The following is a 4,806-nucleotide window of genomic DNA, read 5'->3' as shown; positions in this document are numbered from 1 at the left end:
GTCTACTTTTGTCTAGTTTTGTTTAGTTTTGTCTAATTTCTTTTTGTCTGATTTTGTCTACTTTTGTCTGATTTTGTCTACTTTTGTCTAGTTTTGTTTCGTCTAGTTTTGTTTGTCTGATTTTGTCTAGTTTTGTTTTGTCAGATTTTGTCTACTTTTGTCTAGTTTTGTTTTGTCAGATTTTGTCTACTTTTGTTTTGTCAGATTTTGTCTAGATGCGTTTTGTCTGATTTTGTCTACTTTTGTCTAGTTTTGTTTTGTTTGATTTTGTCTACTTTTGTCTAGTTTTGTTTGGATTTTGTCTCGTTTTGCTTAGTTTTGTCTGATTTTGTCAATTTTGGTTAGTTTTGTCTAATTTCTTTTTGTCTAGGTTTGTTTAGTTTTGTCCGATTTTGTCTACTTTTGTTTTGTTTTTCTTCTAATTTCTTTTTGTCTGATTTTGTCTACTTTTGTCTAGTTTTGTTCTGTCTAGTTTTGTTTGTCTGATTTTGTCTACTTTTGTGTAGTTTTGTTTTGTCAGATTTTGTCTACTTTTGTTTTGTCTGATTTTGTCTACTTTTGTCTAGTTTTGTTTTGTCTGATTTTGTCTACTTTTGTCTAGTTTTGTCTCATTTTGTTTAGTTTTGTCTAGTTTTGTTTTGTCTAGGTTTGTTTAGTTTTGTCCGATTTTGTCTACTTTTGTCTAGTTTTTATTAGTTTTATCTAATTTCTTTTTGTCTGATTTTGTCTACTTTTGTCTAGTTTTGTCTGATTTTGTCTACTTTTGTCTAGTTTTGTTTCGTCTAGTTTTGTTTGTCTGATTTTGTCTACTTTTGTCTAGTTTTGTTTTGTCAGATTTTGTCTACTTTTGTTTTTTCAGTTTTTGTCTAGATTCATTTTGTCTGATTTTGTCTATTTTTGTCTAGTTTTGTTTTGTCTGATTTTATCTACCTTTGTCTAGTTTTGTTTAGTTTTTTCTAATTTTGTCTAGTTTTGTTTTGTCTAGGTTTGTTTAGTTTTGTCTAGATTTGTTTAGTTTTGTCTGATTTTGTCTACTTTTGTCTAGTTTTGTTTAGTTTTGTCTAATTTCTTTTTGTCCTATTTTGTCTACTTTTGTCTAGTTTTGTTTTGTCTACGTTTGTTTAGTTTTGTCTAGATTTGTTTAGTTTGTCTAGTTTTGTCCGATTTTGTCTAGTTTTGTTTAGTTTTGTCTAATTTCGTTTTGTCTGATTTTGTCTACTTTTGTCTAGTTTTGTTTAGCTTTGTCTAATTTCTTTTTGTCTGATTTTGTCTACTTTTGTCTGATTTTGTCTACTTTTGTCTAGTTTTGTCTGTCTGATTTTGTCTACTTTTGTCTAGTTTTGTTTTGTCAGATTTTGTCTATTTTTGTCTAGTTTTGTTTAGTTTTGTCTAATTTCTTTTTGTCTGATTTTGTCTACTTTTGTCTGATTTTGTCTACTTTTGTCTAGTTTTGTTTCGTCTAGTTTTGTTTGTCTGATTTTGTCTACTTTTGTCTAGTTTTGTTTTGTCAGATTTTGTCTACTTTTGTCTAGTTTTGTTTTGTCAGATTTTGTCTACTTTTGTTTTGTCTGATTTTGTCTAGATGCGTTTTGTCTGATTTTGTCTACTTTTGTCTAGTTTTGTTTTGTTTGATTTTGTCTACTTTTGTCTAGTTTTGTTTGGTTTTGTCTCGTTTTGCTTAGTTTTGTCTGATTTTGTCTATTTTTGTTTTGTTTTTCTTCTAATTTCTTTTTGTCCGATTTTGTCTACTTTTGTCTAGTTTTGTTTTGTCTAGTTTTGTTTGTCTGATTTTGTCTACTTTTGTGTAGTTCTGTTTTGTTAGATTTTGTCTACTTTTGTTTTGTCTGATTTTGTCTACTTTTGTCTAGTTTTGTTTTGTCTGATTTTGTCTACTTTTGTCTAGTTTTGTCTCATTTTGTTTAGTTTTGTCTAGTTTTGTTTTGTCTAGGTTTGTTTAGTTTTGTCCGATTTTGTCTACTTTTGTCTAGTTTTGTTTAGTTTTATCTAATTTCTTTTTGTCTGATTTTGTCTACTTTTGTCTAGTTTTGTCTGATTTTGTCTAGTTTTGTTTCGTCTAGTTTTGTTTGTCTGATTTTGTCTACTTTTGTCTAGTTTTGTTTTGTCAGATTTTGTCTACTTTAGTTTTTTTCAGTTTTTGTCTAGATTCATTTTGTCTGATTTTGTCTATTTTTGTCTAGTTTTGTTTTGTCTGATTTTATCTACCTTTGTCTAGTTTTGTTTAGTTTTTTCTAATTTTGTCTAGTTTTGTTTTGTCTAGGTTTGTTTAGTTTTTTCTAGATTTGTTTAGTTTTGTCTAGTTTTGTCCGATTTTGTCTAGTTTTGTTTAGTTCTGTCTAATTTCGTTTTGTCTGATTTTGTCTACTTTTGTCTAGTTTTGTTTAGTTTTGTCTTATTTCTTTTTGTCCTATTTTGTCTACTTTTGTCTAGTTTTGTTTTGTCAGATTTTGTCTATTTTTGTCTAATTTTGTTTAATTTTGTCTAGATTCATTTTGTCTGATTTTGTCTATTTTTGTCTAGTTTTGTTTTGTCTGATGTTATCTACCTTTGTCTAGTTTTGTCTCGTTTTGTTTAGTTTTGTCTAATTTTGTTTAGATTTGTCTAGTTTTGTTTTGTCTAGGTTTGTTTAGTTTTGTCTAGAGTTGTTTAGTTTTGTCTAGTTTTGTCCGATTTTGTCTAGTTTTGTTTAGTTTTGTCTAATTTAATTTTGTCTGATTTTGTCTACTTTTGTTTTGTCTAGTTTTGTTTTGTCTAGTTTTTCTTGTCTGATTTTGTCTACTTTTGTCTAGTTTAGTTTTTTCTGATTTTGTCTACTTTTGTCTAGATTTGTTTTGTCTGATTTTGTCCACTTTTGTCTCGTTTTGTTTAGTTTTGTCTGATTTTGTCTATTTTTGTTGAGTTTTGTCTAGTTTTGTCTAATTTCGTTTTGTCTGATTTTGTCTACTTTTGTCAGATTTTGTCTACTTTTGTTTAGTTTTGTCTAGTTTTGTCTGATTTTGTCTATTTTTGTTTAGTTTTGTTTGTCTAGGTTTGTTTAGTTTTGTCTGATTTTGTCTACTTTGTCAAGTTTTGTTTAGTTTTGTCCTGTTTTGTTTAGTTTTGTCTGATTTTGTGTATTTTTGTTGAGTTTTGTCTAGGTTTTATTTAGGTTTGTCCGATTTTTGTCTACTTTTGTCTAGTTTTGTTTATTCGTTTTGTCTAGCTTGTGACCTGTCAAAGATGCAGCGTGCACTAAAAAGTGGGCTGTAGAAAACAGGTGGCAAGAGGGGGGCGTGATGCCAATGTCACCGTAAGGAAGCCTGCCGTGACCCGGATTCGAAGCGGGGTTGCTGCAGCCACAATGCAGAGTACTTACCACAATCCGATCATGGCGAGTTACCGGACAGCCGTTGTGGCCCCTGTGCGGTATGTTCCATCCTCTGATTTGCCCCTTTCGGTTCAGTAAGCGCACGCTGTTGTTTTTCTCCTCCTACCAGCACGACGCTTTTCCCAAGTAACACTGGAATATCAAACATTTGATGACTGGTGCAATTTTAAAAAGGAAGAGGACAAGCACGTGGTCTGCAGGACTCGAACCTGCACGAGAAGACCCCAATGGATTTCTAATGCACCACCTTAACCACTCGGCTGCGACTACAAGACTGCCATGTCCTCATGCCTAGTACACATGTTGTGCATCCAGATGAAACTTTCAGCAAGTAATAGCTCACTGGCAAAAGCTGCGGCTCCACAAGAAGAGCCTTATACGCCCGAGCAGGGACTTGAACCCTGGACCCTCAGATTAAAAGTCTGATGCTCTACCGACTGAGCTATCCGGGCTCCATGGCAGTGCTTTGCAAGTAGGCAAGGTTTAGGGTTGTGGTCGGCGCAGACCTGTACGGTACAGAAAAGTTTACCGTGAGGTGAGGTTTAGACTTGTGGTTGGTGTAGATGTTGCTAAAACACAACAGGTCACTGTGAGGTTGGGTTTATGGTTGTTGTAGGTGTAGACATCAGTAAAGCACAGTAGTTTGGACTCCATGTCACGTGGGAGACATTAAAAAAATCAGTGACAACTGCAGAAGGTCTTTCTGTTGTTGTGGCAATAAATGGAGACTTAACCATTGAAACGATTACTTCCATGCCTTAGAAGCGTGACTTGATCAATGCTTACCTACACAGCATGCTGGCATCAAAGGACCCGCTGCTCATATCGAATCCCTAGTCTTCCACACTTTAGGAAACGTAAACATTCAGGACGTGCCATTAGCACAGCCTGCACCAAAGGGAGGCTGGAGATTACAGATGGCATCACAGAGTGCAACATCAATGCCACCTTGAAAAGCATGCCGTGACCCGGATTGCTGCGGCCACAACGCAGAGTAGTAACCACTATACGATCACGGCGAGCTACAGGACAGCCGCTGGAGCCTCGCTCTCTGTCATACGTCTTTGAAAATAGAGGGACCCCAGGGCAGTCAGTTTGCGCGCGCTGCGGTTTTATTTTTGTTGCTTTTGCCTAGCAGCACATCCCTTTTCCCCAGAAACACTGGGGTTGCAAACAATCAAGGAAAGTCGCAAACTAAATCCTGCGCTCAGCCTGGACATAGTCGGCAGGATTTGAACCTGCGCGGGGAGACCCCAATGGATTTCTAGTCCATCACCTTAACCACTCGGTCACGACTACTAAGCTTAACCATTCCATTGTGCTCTTGCCTGGCGCATTGGTCGTGCTGCCTGATGACATGTAGAGCAAGCAAGAGCTCACCAGCAATAGATGTCGCTTATAGGGATGGTATGCAGTTTAAC

General features: G+C 35.1%; 1 non-coding gene across 1 annotated transcript; it reads right to left on the bottom strand.

The window, feature by feature from the left end:
* Window positions 1-3,764: 3,764 nt before the first annotated feature.
* On the bottom strand, window positions 3,765-3,837 carry trnak-uuu (transfer RNA lysine (anticodon UUU)). The gene has a single exon. It is a non-coding gene; the product is annotated as a tRNA-Lys (tRNA).
* Window positions 3,838-4,806: the final 969 nt, after the last annotated feature.

This window comes from Danio aesculapii, chromosome 4 (genome assembly GCF_903798145.1).
Source record: "Danio aesculapii chromosome 4, fDanAes4.1, whole genome shotgun sequence".
Lineage (NCBI taxonomy): Eukaryota > Metazoa > Chordata > Actinopteri > Cypriniformes > Danionidae > Danio > Danio aesculapii.
The sequence above is the reverse complement of the archived record's forward strand: the minus strand, read 5'-3'. Positions and strand labels throughout refer to the sequence as shown.